The sequence below is a fragment of the Ischnura elegans genome, chromosome 8, assembly GCF_921293095.1.
Source record: "Ischnura elegans chromosome 8, ioIscEleg1.1, whole genome shotgun sequence".
NCBI classification, from domain to species: Eukaryota; Metazoa; Arthropoda; class Insecta; order Odonata; family Coenagrionidae; genus Ischnura; species Ischnura elegans.
This window is the reverse complement of record NC_060253.1, coordinates 72,845,721-72,861,324: the sequence shown is the minus strand read 5'-3', so window position 1 is coordinate 72,861,324 and position 15,604 is coordinate 72,845,721.

The following is a 15,604-nucleotide window of genomic DNA, read 5'->3' as shown; positions in this document are numbered from 1 at the left end:
ACCAGAGATCCACCCCAACCTATCTATAACAATCGCTGATTTTAATGTATCTATTCATCAGTTTGAATATTCTTCGAAGCCATTTCAGGTGGCTTGAATTGGATGGTCATTCGTGATTGATGATTTTTTTTATTTCCCAGAAATTTAAAGTAGACGAAGAAGGAAAATTCATTCCTTGTTATGGCTTGAATAGACGATTTCTGGGAATGAAAAAGTAAGATTTACAAGAATCTGTGGAAACGGATGGATGGGTGGCATCGGCAAATCCGTGCTTATCAGCAAAGCTGCTTTAAATGAAAATTTTCCCATTCCTTCAATGAATTTAAATGCCTCAATTTATTCAATGCAGTACACTTAGAAAGGGACATTGAGATTTCCTTCCCGGAGATTGGGGAGAGACAGCGAAGATTGGTCAGCTAGGTATATGTTTGACTCTTCTCGACGAATGAGATTGGAATGTCTAAATTGCTCATTCCGATTGCTTTATCTCAGGCTTTCCTTCCGCCAACTTCCCCTTCTCCTTCCGCACATCGTTCCCTCCTAACTCCGTGCCTCTATAAGACAGTGCGAGTTGGAGTTTCTAATTTTGTTGATTGCCATATGACCACTTGTTCTTCTATTTATCCCTCTACTCCTCCCACATATCCTATCTACCAAATTCCGTGTCTTAATAGGACAGGTGCTTGCGGAATAACTGCTTTTGGTTGGTGGAGATAATATTGAAAATTTTTAAATTTGTAAAAATTATTGCTATTTTAGTACAAACTCGGCATTATTTTCAAGTCACTTTGTGTAGATATTTTAACACTCATATACGACCAGCTCACTCCTTGCATTTACTCTATCAGATCTTGACCCGGTCTTCCCAGTTGATTCTTCTCTCCTTCCCACTTTGCAACTGGCATTCTGACGCTCTCTCCAAGAGTGAATATTGATCATCCTTCTCCTCGCTTCTCTCTCTCTCTCTTAAGGAACTCCTCCTCTCATTCCCCTTCTCCTTCCATCCATGCATGCCAGACCCATCTTCCGTTTTCGAATTTCCTCGCTGCGAAAAGTCTTATTTTTTTTTTCAATCCCCGATTTTCATTTTCCGTTGCGATTCGCTCACTATTTTTGTAGTATTTCATCAATTTTTCACCTATCATTAATTTTCTCATTTTCCCGTTAACTTCGTGAAAACTTCAACCAAGTATAGATTAAAAATTGCTATGCTTAAGCTGTTTTCTTATTAATCTATAGGTTTCGTCTTTAATTTTCATGAACTTGAATGTATGCAACCAATTTTCCTATGATTTAGAAAAATATGTCTTTTCTATGCGTCATTTTAATTATGTTTATTTTTAACACTTTGTGAGCAGATTTACTTCACTTGATATCTTAACTCCAATTTTATATATTTTCCAAAACGTGGAGAATCAATTATTATAACCTGATTTAACCTTAACAACACCTTCTATTTTTTAAAGACTATTCTTGTTTCTTAGCACCTTGTAGTCAAGATTTTTGTACAAAATTGCCGATTTGAGGATACCTACCATGAACATAAATTACCATAAATAGGAATTATTCATTGATCCTTTCAATTAAATCAACCATATTTATTACCATGCCTGACGGGCAGGTATTAACCCTTTGTAAATTATGTTCATACGGTTATGTAATGTGAGCTATGCTGGAAAATGCGTGCTGAGTAAACACCGCCGTAAACTCGATGGATGGAAGTAATCCAGTGTTAATTTTAAATCCAAATTCCACTATTTTTCAAACTTTGGAATTATCTATCGAAATTTACGCTTTGGTTTAGTATTAATGAGTCCCTTCAAGACCGAAATGTGTCTTATGCCTGGGAATATTTTACGCCGTACGATATCATCTGAATTAATAAATCTTTAATGATAGTCTTTATAGATATAAATATTTAGTGATTTTCGTTGAAGGAAGAGATATATTGGTCATCTGTTTAAAAAAATTATGATGGCTCATTAAAGAATTAGAAGAATTATTCTCAAGAAGCTCAAGAAGAATTATTTCGGTACTTACATATAATACACTTGCTCTCACGTTTCATGAAGTTAAAATCTTGATCTAAGAATACTTTAAGCGTAGGAAGAGGTTTTAATTTTAATTCTTACTAGTGTCATAGATTATCGCTCATGGGAACAAGCATGTTCCATTTAATTAGTTAAGTAGTAGCCTAAATTGTCTCATTTAATGTAAGTGTTTGATAAATCTCTTAAATATCATATTTCCCTGAATTCAGTGATTTTTTTCCTTGCGCAAATGCCTTCTCTCTATGCGCACTAGTCTCTTAAAGTTTTTATAGGTTTCATTTTCAGTTTATCTCAATTTTACGCTCCTTTTTATACATTAATTATTAATATTTTTTTAGGATTAATGAGTCATTAAGGCCGAAGTGAGTCTTATGCCTGGGAATATTTGCCGCCATACGTTATCATCTACATTTTTAAAATGAAACTTTTGTGGTTCATACTCTGGACAGTTCATATAATTTGAGCGTCGTAATTGGAAACTGCACTTTTGAAGTAGGTAAAATTTCATTAGCTTAAATTTGAAAATCATCTAAAACTCTCTTAACTAAGGTCCTTGTCCAAATAATTTTTACTGGAATGTTTAATACAATAGCAGCGTATTTCTGTTGTTTTTATTGTAGCACAAAAATTTTAAAACTACCTGATTTTATTTTAATAAGCAAGAGAAATGGATAGGTATGGGCGTAAAACGAATTCAGCATTTCTTTAAGCTCTTATTCTTTATTCCACTCTTTATATTTCATCACTGAATTATGTAATAGCTGCTTTTATATTAACTCATAATGACGAAATATTGCTTCTAAGTAACATAAAAAATGTATACATTTTCAGGTCTATTCAGGAAAGATTTAAACTACGTGTTATTTTGTTCGGTATAGTTTAATGGTGAAAATTGTAGTTGCCACTGTAATTAAGATTAAGTAGAAAATTTTCACTTTTTCACTTTTTTTAAATGAGAGGTGTTGAAATTTAACTTCTCCCAGAAGCAGCTCTGGGTTAGAGAGGGTTAATTCGTATGCAACCAATTACCCATAAAAAATCATGCAACTTGTTTTTGGTAATTTTAGCAGAAAGCGAGATAACCTATTGGAATTTTAAATTCGTTCCCCCGGTTTCGACTCTCGGCGAGGACAAAGGGGGTTTTGTTTTGCGAATGGGAAAACATGATTGACGTCCGGAAGAGAGTCTCCATTCATTGACTGGGAGACGAAACAATGTTTACCTCCCCCCCCCCCCTTCAGTATCTTGGCCCTCTTCCTCTTGACGCCTGCCTTCCACCCCCGCCGACACCCTCTGCCGTTCGCCTTTCCCATTGGCCGGAGCGGAGGGCGCACGAAATAACGGAGATGCTCCGCTCTCATCGGCTGAACAAAAGAGCAAACAAAAGCGCTCCCCCCCCCTTATTTCGTCTTTTTGCGTCTTCTTCGCGGATTTTAGCCCCGTTCCGACCATGGCGTCCAATATGCCTCGTTCAGACTACCGTCGTACTAGCGATTGTCCTAGCAAATGTTTGAGGAACTAGTGGTGTGAACGCTAGTCCGGAAAAAAGTGCACGTAGTTCCAAATATGCCAGTTTGCTAGCCAGGTGCTGCAAAAGCGGAAGAGGAAGTGACAAGAGAAATTTGAAAAGTTTTTGAAGCTCCCAACCGTCCCATTTTGAATCACGTTGTTGTCCCAGTAAGGAAGAGTCTTGGTGTAAGAAGAAGTATACCTTAAATATACGTTGAACAGAGAAATGTATTAACCTTACTTCAACAGTTTTGCTAACCGTCAGTTTACTCTAGTTTTAAGCAATGGAGGGCAGCACAGGTTTTAATGTTGCAGTGTGAATGCAGGCATGTTCTTACGATCGCTGGTACGATCGCAGTCTGAATGATGTATCAGTGACGGGTGTCTGTGATATCAGGGATTTTTGTTGGACACCGGAGTCACTGAGAGGTTTGAGGATTGGATTATAACTTCGTGTAAAGATAGGAGTAAGGGAAAAAGTAACTATTTATACTCTCACGGTAAATATCATTTACAGCTCTCGCTGGTTGGCTTTTGCTAAAAGCAACCGATCGAGGTTGAAGTCAAGTGATTTCGGAGTAATTTCCTTGGAATAGAAAGTTGGGGAAAACCTAAAAGCAGTTAAAATTCATGCATTGTTTTTCAATGTCAGGCTCAGACGAAAATGTTTCAGGAATATAAAATTTCAATCAGTTAAAGCGATCTCATTTCAACAGTTTAACCCTTCCGTAACTGTGCCTAGAAAACTTACGCGAATGACTGTATGGGGTATCTTAGGTTCCCTTAGGTCAGGTTATTCATAAATAATATGCTGTATTTTACTCTTTCCTATAATTCAACAGCATGGATATTTTAATGATATAATATCTTGTTTTGTATAATTTATAAATACATTGTACTCTAGATTTAGATTTTTACCTTGATTTTGCACGAACTGGCGGGAATCTTCGTTATTTTTCTATTGTAACTGTTCATTGACCAGCATGCTATGAAAATACAAGTACAAAAGGTGCCATAATATAGAATATCGGCGTTATTGGAGTATTAATATAATAAAATTTATTGCATTCAACTTTTATCCCTGCAATAACCCAGTTACCCCACCAATAAAAATTGAAGTTTTCAAAAGCAATTTAAATGTTTAAAAAAATCATTCGTCACCTAATTAACGACAAAGTGGATGAGCCGATATAAAAAAAATATCAGAGGGACTAAATCAAAAATAAAAAATGATACAACATTCACATAATTTGAGGTAACTGATTTACCCCGCACAGTCACGGAAGGGTTAACAAAGCCATCAACGGAATGAACATATAAGCACTGCATATTTGGCCTGAACTCGAATTCGGTTGCTCTTAAGTTGTTCTCAGTCAGGGCATTTATATAAGAACAATTTGTGCGTAGGGATGGATGATGGAGGGATATAAACGTAACGCCAGAACAGAAAAGTGGGTGATGATAAAGCAAGAAGGGAATCATAATTTGATGCTAGGAAATCATAGCCAGTTTTTATTATTTCATGCCAAATGCCAATAAAATCGCACAGCAATTGAAAATTTAAACATCATCTTAATTTAATACTTTCCGTTCTATTTTGTCCTTTAAATCCGTGTGTTATGATTCATGAAATATTTGACAGTGGATTCGGGGGTCCCGGGGCGGGCCCCGCAAAGGATACGTTCTCGAGGGCCGGGAACCAAGTTCCGAGATACTTCGTGAGGGGGAGGACAGAGGAAGGATAAGGATGGGAGGCATCGCCGCGATGAGAGCCCGACAACACCTCCAAGGGATGGATAGGAAAGGAAGGGATGGGACGAGGAATCCCGCACCGTCACAGAGGCGGGCGGGCCCTACTAACAGCGAAACCAAGCGTACGCAATTAATGTTCTAACAATCTTGGAGGACCATTCTATGAGGAAGAATGATCCAACGATCAAATCGTTAGATGAAATATTTGACAGTGGTGATTCACCGTTAGACATTGACTAGAAACTATCTATAGTGTGTATACCGTAAGTTGGCGCACGGGCCCGCGAGCAAAGGAGGGACAAAAAAACTGTATGGGACCGACACAGGTAGCTGGCGGGTCCGTTCGCCCGTCCCATTCCTCCCCCCGGCGAAGGCAACTAGCATTAACTTTTTAATTTCTCATAATATCTCAATCTAAGTAGCATATTTGTAAATTACTAAATAAGCTAACAAGAATGATATAAAACACGAAGGGCTCCAATCATAAATAACGAAATGGTCGAAAGTTATTTTGTAGCCGCTATACTGTATGTTTAAAAAACTGTATGGGACCGACACAGGTAGCCGGCGGGCCCATTCGATCGTCCCTTTCCTCCCCCCGATGAAGGCAACTAGCACCTACAATAGAATTATTAACTTTTTTACTTTCTTATAATAATATCTCAATCTAAATAGCATATTTGTAAAGTACTATAAATGCTAAGAAGAATGATATAAAAGGCGAATTGCTCCGATGATAAATGTAGAAATGGTCGAAAGTTTAAACAAAACATACGGTGTAACGGCTATAAAATAACTTTCGACCATTTCGTTATTTATGATCGGAGCGCTTCGTGTTTTATATAATTCTTCTTAGCTTTTATTGTACTTTACAAATATGCTATTTAGATCGAGGGGGAGAAAAGGGACGGGCGAACGGACCCGCCAGCTACCTGTGTGGGTCCCATACAGTTTTTTTGTCGGTCCTTTCCTCCCCACATGCTCGCGGCTGATGTACTTCTCGGGCCCGTGCGCCAACTTACTTACACACAGTATTGTATTCCTATCCATAGAAACTATCTATATTAGTATTCTGGAGCTGTAAATACGTTCTGTTTTACGATTTAAATACTTGTATGACTGTTTTCGTGGAGATGGATGGAGTGGAACACTCAAACATGCTGACAGTGCGACGTGGGATTCTGAACTAATTATGTAGTCTTGTGGTAACTTCCTTTCGTTTGTTGTCCCACATGACGAATAGGTACGGCAATGTTGAATTTTACAGGACAGTGTAAAATAGGTCGCTTCTCAAGTTTTGTGTCAAGTCATAGTGTTATAACGCCGGTGCGGTGAGGTGTGTTGGATAAATTTCTTGCTTACGATCGGACGGTTTCTGACAGAGAGAGAGTAATTGTTATAATAATAGTGGCAATAATTTTAATTCCTCATAATATAAATAATGCATGAAATATGTATTAATAAATATTTGTAATTGGACACCCTTTGGAACTTCCGCCTCGCATTAAGGATGCCGACTCACTCGTCAACAAATAATTCCAAATTTTAAATTGGCCTTTGCTGCATACATTTTGCTTCTATTTTTTACACTTTCATACAAGCTACTGCAGAGCAAATCAAACAGGAAATATACTTGAAAGACATATAAAACACGAAGAGGGAATATGGTGCCCAAACATGGAAATTAAGTATACAAAGAAAGAAAAAATTATTACAACAATTCAAATCATCTCTGCACTATTCCTCGTGTGTTAGCGGCAGCTTCTGTTCCAAAGAATTAAGTAAAAACTCAACCTCTATTGCAAGGGGACTACATAGAGGAGGCCTAATTCCATCCCATAATAGTTTGATTTGTGTTGTCATTTCAGTCGCATTTTAATCGCTTTACAAAAATATCCGCGGTGCGGTGGTGATTTTTTCATATATTGTGCAGTTTAGTGTTCGTAATCGCGAGAAATAACATTAATAAGTTATGAATTTGATAGATCACATCATCATATATCATATATATAAATTCAGATTAACACTGTTTGATATTCGCACCATAGTTGGATTTTCCTTTATGGCCTAAAGAGGGCAGTGAGGGATTTGCCCCTTATCCCGACACCTGTCGGAATATTTTTTCGCTATCTGTTGCTTTCCTGGGCCCATGAGACTACGAACCCGGCCTATATCACTGACGTAACCTACGAGTATCATCGTCATCTTCAAGACGCCTGACGGTGGAGCCTATAGTCTGGCGGCCAGGGGAAAGTCACGCAGTGCTCTCGTAGAGTCCAATTATCTTTTCCATACCGTTTCCACACTTTTTTGTTTTAGCCATGAAATGTCCGGCAATTCTGAAGCTCTCTCGGATTCCGACCAATTACGAACGAACGAGAGATAAACACCTTATTTCCCAATGAAACTCGGATCATTTTGTCCGTCAGCTACGCGAGTGGCGACTTTTGTGAATCCATTTAAATGCGCGGTGGGTGGCAACACATTAAGAGGCCGATTTTTGGATCCCCTTCTTTAATATTCGTGGTCTACAGATTGAAGCAACCATTTATTCGACTTCATATTTTTTTAAATAAACGTCGAACAGAGGCATTGATGAAACTTAAAAAGGATTAATTGTTTTACACGTCAATAATTTTATTTTTGCGAGTTATTTCACTTGTGTTGATTGGTTTTTCGACAATTACCGTAACTGATATGTGATGCGTACCTCAGCGATGAAATCACAGGCAATGCTTATGATTGCTGCCAGGTGAAGCAATATTTTGGTTTACTGAGTTCCGTGGGAATCTGTGAAAGTGAAGGAAATTCCTTCCTCTAATGAGTGAATTTCTCACATTCACGGGCGATTTATTTTCTCGCATACCATTGTCATAACGTGTTTTAGGAATGAGCCACTGGAATTTCACAAAATTGACCTGTAATTATCAATGTGGTGCCATGGGTAAATGAATTTTTTCCCGAAGGAATCAAAGTAATTCTTGAAAGCGCATTGAAGGACCCTATCTCTAGGAACTATTGTCAAGGAAAATGAAACTTTGTGTTATTTTCCTCGGCTAAAAATGGCTTTAGGTTTTTTTCAGCTTATTTTCATTTTCAGTATGATGTCCCATAGTTTCCTTGGCTTACCGCTGGGAAATTGGAGTGCAAATAAATGGAGAAATTGCAGTTTATCACCTAAAACTTTCCATTTTATTTCAAATGTGATTACTTCAGATGAGTTCCATAAGCTTAAGCTACTAGAGGCTTAAGAGTGCCTCTCTCACATAAATTTTTAACGTTATTTCAGCGGCAAATGTTGCCCATGAGCGTGGAAAATCCTATTTTTGAAAAATGCGATGAATAGTTAGTCACTTCTATGTGTTTTGAAAATATTAATGCTAATTTTGATAATTTTTTTTGGAAGAAAATGTCTACCTGCGAATTGTCTTGTAATATTAAATTATGATTTTATTTACCCTTAGGATTTGGTTTTATTTTGATTGCAAAAGCCCCAAAAATGTTTTTTTTCTGTAATCAGTACATTCGTTATCTTAGTTTTGCTTACAATTGAAAACACTTATTGGATAAACATATATTAGCCAAGCAAAATTCTGAATTTGATGATTATACTTAGAAACCCATCCTAATCAATATATTGATTTCTGCATCATAAAGAGGCAGAAGCTTGCAATATAATAAAATCAACAGATTTAGGCGTTACTTGGTGGAACGATGAGATATTCATGGTGAAATAAAAAATAAAAAACTGTGGAATAGTACTGTGTTTTTATTTCACCATGAATTGCAATATAACATTATAATATAGTAGACATTATGAAACTATGCTAATTAGTTACATATTCTTCTCAATATTACTAAAAAAAACTATCGCAGCACGCGCGTATAATTAATTTTATGTTTAAATATACTTCATCTTATTACGACTGCAAATGGTAAAGATGGTTAATGAAGAAGCAAAGCCTTTCGCTTTCCTTTCATCGCATTGGACTCAATGTCAGTCATTCCTGAAAGTGTGGTTTCTAACTTTCACACGTCATTTTATTATCGGCTGACGGACTTGACGTGTGACTGTTTCTGCTCCAATACTCAAAGATTTGCTTCGTGGAAAAAAATAAGATAGAAAATTTATACTTATTCCCTTGGTAGACGAACGGATATAGAGTATAGTTACGTTTGGGAGAGGATTCAAATATTTGTAAAATTTGCACTATGTCTAACTACGCTGACAGCCTTCACATTTTTATTTCATTTCCGCAATTATATTTTGTTTACTGCCTTAAAAAAGCAAATTAAAAAGTATTTGATATTTAAATAAGTGTGTGAACTTTGGTTCATAAATTTTAGCTTTTAATGTTGTTTAAACTAATGATAATTCCCCAGCTAACTTAGTGAGTACATAACTATTAAATAATCGCATTGTATTTTATATTTCTTGTGAGCTCATTGTGCTATATACTTAGATATTTTGATTGGAACCCGTCTATGCAAAATAATTTTTAAAGTAAAAATGAAAAATGGCCACTTATTTTTAATAGAATATTTTGCGTTGCCGAAGCAAGTTTATATCAATGGACATTATACTTCCCCGATAGCTAAACAGATTTATTTTTATTTATAATCTGCATTGTTGCCGTAGTTAACTACTTATACTTGCAGCAATAAGGAACTTCACGGATAAGGAATAGTTAATAATAAGAAATAATAATTGAAACTAACCACTACAATTAGTCCATTTGACACTTCTAGTCCATGATTCTTACACAATTATTTTAGTTAAAATGGAATAGAGAAACAAACTGGCTGTCGAATAATCAATTATTTGTAGTAATCTGTTAATTTTCATTTGCACTATTCTTCAGAAAGATTAAAGTCCTGCCTTTCAAAACGTGAGACTCTTAGGTGTAAGAAATAATTCTGCAGTTCTGTTGCCAAAATATCTTTCTTAGGCGTATCTTTCTTAGGCAGCCATCTCTGAATCTCGCGCGAACGGAAGAATCAAAGTTCCTCTTTCGTAGTGCATTTCCTTTTTCTTTGCGTTGACAAGGCTATTTTTTGTTTCGAATGAAAGGATAAGATGAATGAGGCATCAATTTTGAAAGTCTTTCGTCTTGCTCTGTATTTTGATCATTCTCTATTTTTCAGCATAAGATGATGGAAAACATATCCTTGTTAAGTACTTTACAAGCTTCTCCCCACGTTTTTTTTGCTAATGATGTATAACTGTAGTCACGACAGTGTAGTGCATACAATTTATCCAAATTACTTCATCTGTGTTCAAAGCTTATTTAGTTATCAAAATATTATCAAATTCATAATTTATATTGTATTATCTCATTAGGGAGCCTCTACCATAAACGTTACGTTAGGTTCCTATGGTTTTATTATGGCGTTAGAATAGACAAAGTTATCTTAGTTTTCCGAAAACGTTTTAAAGATACGTCTTTTCATACTTTATGTTACCAAACTGTACTATTAGCTTAATTTTTACGTACATGGACTATATGTTTAAACATTTATGGGCAGGGGAGGCCTAACGGGATCACTATGAAAAGACATGGACCAAGGAAACGTTTTTATTATGTTCACTGCCACCAGCGTGAAAAACATATGCTTCTTATTAGCCATGTTTTTTTTTACTTATTTGATGCACGAGGTGCGCTTTGATTTATCTCGTCAAAATCAAAGTGAGCCTGAATACATGTTTTAACATGTAGCATTTTTGGCTGTTTTTTGTTTTAAAAAATAGATACTCTTCTCGTTAGCTAAGGAATAATTCACGGGCACGCTGCCCTGTGTCTCCATAAGCACTCACTCGGAGACGGCTGACTGATTAATTCATTTCGAGAGACTTTAATCACCGCTACTGGCCTCGTCCTTAGTCTCCGCCAGATTTGACACGCTGCCCATTTTAAGCGCATTAGCTATCTCAAGTGACCACGGTTAGGGCGGCGCTGTAGTGACCTCTTGGCGTTAATTAAGCTCTGGATTCCCTTGAAGTGGTCGGCGTGGAGACTCCGTGAAGGGTAGCGAGACCTGTCTGGAGTTTGCTAGTAGAAGTAGTATTGAGATTTAGGGTGCGTCGACGGTTACGTCATTTCGCAACACTACTTTATCATTTAATTCCGATACTTCAATGGAAATAGAATAAAAAGATAGGCACTGTACATGTTGACTTCGTAAAATGGGTGAGCATGCATAAATCTTATTAAAAATACTTATTTCTTTGAGGAACCGAATGTAATTATTTAAATTGGTAGGGTGGTCTGTTAGAAGGGATTCTAGATGTCCTCCTAGATTAATCCGTATCTGCTTGTCGCGGTACTAATCGCAATCTATCTGGATACGTCGAAAACTTAACAGGCATCTACTATCATCACATTGGGGGTAAGGGAGTAAGGGATACGCATCAGTCAAAGGGAAGTGCCCTATCCTCAGTCGTGTGATTACTACCTCCTCCCTCCGATTGAACCTCTAGAGTTTTCTCTGCTTACCGATGCTCTAATAATAAATATTTCATTATTAAATACTTTCTTGTCTGAAGATTTTCGCAGCTTCTTTTATGCATCTTGCTATTTCCTTTCAGGAATTGCTGCGTTGGTATCATTTTATGCTCTACATTTTACTACTCCGAGTGGGAGCGTTTTCGAGAGGCATTTGTTTTTTTTCTTCTGATGCCCTATTTTCTTGCGCATGTACGATAGAGTATTGTTCTATTTGAACCTTATTGAGTCAATAAAGTATATGATCTTCACCGGAATCGTAGTGCCTTATTTAGTTCTGCAGTGTAAAGTCTAGTCCTCCTTAATCGAATGGGTATAATATTACAACAAATACGTCTGGCAATGGAAGTCCCTCCAGTTTCATATAATTTATATTCCATTTTTAAATAACCCCTTAATACTTTACCGTTGACGGAAGTATCTGGTCATGACAGAAAATTTTTAATGATGAAATTTCATGAAGAAGACCCTATTATTTGTTCCCTTTATTAATTATTGATTAATTATCATTTATTACTTATAAACTTCACGATTACTAATTATGACGAGGAATAAATTAAAATTCAATACTCGTGAAATTCCTTCTCAAGTTATTATGAGCAATGTGAACTATTAAAAATAAATTATCGCTTTTTGTCAACTGGCAGAGCCTTTTTCAAGAAAAAAAAGAAAGGATTTCAAGCGTCTGAAGATTATGAAGTGGTAAGGGTTGGCTAAAGAGACGCGGTGCGCGGTGCTTCGTTGGCTTTCCCTCCGTCTCTGACGCTCTGTCCGTGAGTGTATCAAGACTGCTTGACAGGAGAAAAGAGGACCCACTTTGACCCGTCACCCGCCAAAATGGTTCCACTCTCCCGACTTTTTTTTTATTCCGACTCCCCCAAAATACATGGTAGAAAGGGTGTCTCTCCCTACTCAAGTTGCTTAATGCATACTCCCCCTTAGGGACTGTCTCGCAAGGTGAAATTTAAAGAGAAATATTTATATTCTCCGGGCACAATGCCCCCGAGGCAATTTATCTTACAAACGAGCAGAGAAGACAAATATTTCGTACGTGATGCATAAAACGCATGATATATGCGCGAAAATTCCACAGAGAAGAAAAAAAATCATTCCCCTTGACCGGTATTCGAACCCGGATATTTCGATCTCCGGTGGAGGGCTTTAGCCAGTTAACTACCGGAAAAAATTGTGTAGTGTCTATACCCAAGGAGATAGTAAATATTCTGGAGAGAGCACCACTGGTTCCGAGCGTTGACGCAGTGTGGCAGGAATGGGGGTGCTTTGGTAGGATAGCCACGCCTACTTTGACCAAAATATTGATAATCCCATAAGAGTCAATGCTAACTATTTGGTGAAATATTCGGTCATGATCGTTGTTACGTAAAAATAAACAAACGAAAGCGACCACAGTAAACCTTTTTTCTATCATTACGGGAAGGATTTGTAAAAAAAATATGACTCGAATATGTTTTCCCAAGGAAAAATTATTGTCAATCAGCACGGTTCCACTGTGCAACTAGCTTAGCCGAAAATAATTTTACAAGTGTAAAATATCCATTCCCCTGCACTTCTACTGGTAGTAAATAAGATTACAGCCAGTGGAAATCTAACGATAGCGGACCGGTCGCAATGATAGTACGAAAGTGTGTTCACGACGATATATTATCACCACGATATGACTATATGGACAGATTAATGTACACAGTAGTATGACGAACGATCGGAAAGCTCCAACGACAATCAAGAAGTAATTGCTGCATAGTCATTTTATAAATCAGAGGCGTTCTAAGGAATAGAATACTTGATTATATAGGTAACTGTTTGAGACTGAAGTCCGAAAATGGTCAAACCAAGATGGCGGAATTCTGACCATCTTAAAACTCGAATACACCGCCTCCAAGAATTCACAACCTCCTTGTACATATATACCGGATAATATAGTGTGTTGTCTGGTATAATCCACATATTTCCACTGAGGGAAAAGACGTCTCGTTAGCTAAACTGGCTAAAGTACTCTACCGGAAATCGAAAGATCCGGGTTCTAATCTCGGTCAAAGGGAATGAATTTTTCTCTATGAAATTGTCGCACAATTTGCCCATTGCTGGTGACTACATACAGTTATCACAGTTGCCAGACCCAGTATACTTAAATTAACATGATATATGAATTAAAACGCACTTTATTCATAGCAATAACAATTCAAAAAAGGCATCATAAGGTCATGAAGTATAACAAAGGATTTCATTTGGATATTATAGAGGCATTAAGTTCTTTCCTAGTATATCGTGATGAGGAAATTCCCTCTGGTTCCAAACTGGGTTACAGTACGACTGTGTCCGACCTGGGCAATGTCAAATGTATCCATCGAACTTTTGGCAACAACCAAACTCATGACGCGAAGTAACTTTCTTTTGGAATTTATATGATTAAATTGTCTGCGTTGATTCTACTGATGGGCCAAAGCACTTTCCTGCTAATCCGGGGGAAGCGAGTTCCACTTTCTCCTGATAATGCCTCAGGGTGTGGATGCTCGCATCCAATTGATGTCTTAAGCCTCTGAAACATTTGTCGGTTAATAACTATCTAGCAATTCGGTTATTAAAAATTATCCAATATTCTCCATCGCAGAAGTGTACGGATCAATGGTAGTTCGTAAAGTCACAAAAAGTGCATAGTTTCAACTATTATGAACATTATAGTGTGGACTTACATCATATTTGGCTCGTCCACAATGTTAATATTGTCGATTGGTTTACTCACTCACTCTCTCCCAGAGCCACTCATGACTTATTTGACATTTAGTCGCACCAATAAATTCCGAACCATTTCTTTCTGTCCCTTGCTTCCTGTTCCGAAGCTCAAACCTTCTCCGGATATTAAATTTTAGTTGGTCCTATCATCTCTTTCGTGATCTCCTTCTCGGTCTTCGTCCATCTGGGTTTGCATTTGGAACTTTCTTCATCTTGCATTCGTCTTATTTTCTTAGTGCATAGCCAAATCGTCTTAATCATCTGCCTCTTATTTCACCAATAATATCATTACTCCTGTAGAGTTCTCTGATCTCCTAACTGAATTTTATTCACCTTGTTAACTAATTTGGTCCATAAATCTTACGTATGTTGATTGATTTACAGTTTGAAGAATACGGAGACGTGTATATTTTAGTTTGTTCATCCGTGAATTTTCGTACTTCTGAAGATATTTCTGGGGAAAAGTTAAAGGAATAAATCGTTTAAAAATGAAAATGTAATGATACCACGTGATCCTGCTGAGCGGGTACTGCTTCTATGGTTACCTCTCATCTGCAGCTCCGCGTGGTATGTTGGCTCGTTAGCGATTCCTTGGAAAATTTTGAATGAAACTGACGCCGCAAGCAAGTAAAAAGAGGATGAGTGGCAAATAAAATATTAAAATCAGCGATTCATGGGTTTGTTAAGGAAATTAAATTATAATTCCTTGGTGATCGTGTAAGTGTGGTGGTGGCTATATTGTGTGAGAATGGCAAGAGAGTGGCTGTTTTGTGTGATGCGGTCCCGGGTTTCAATGCTGGCAGTAGCAGTTATTTTATGGAGGCTATCCGATCCCCGCTTTAGTGCTGAATTAAGGGCATTTCAAGCATAACACTCTGTCCGTCGGATGGTACGTTGAGCCGTGGTCCCATTGGCGCCTTACGTTCAGAGTAGGCTAATGCCGGCGCCGGGCTTCTCCCCACCTTACATTTTCTACCTTTCCCAATGACGCAAATGACCTAAACCGCCGGTTGCCTCATACACATACCATGCATCCAT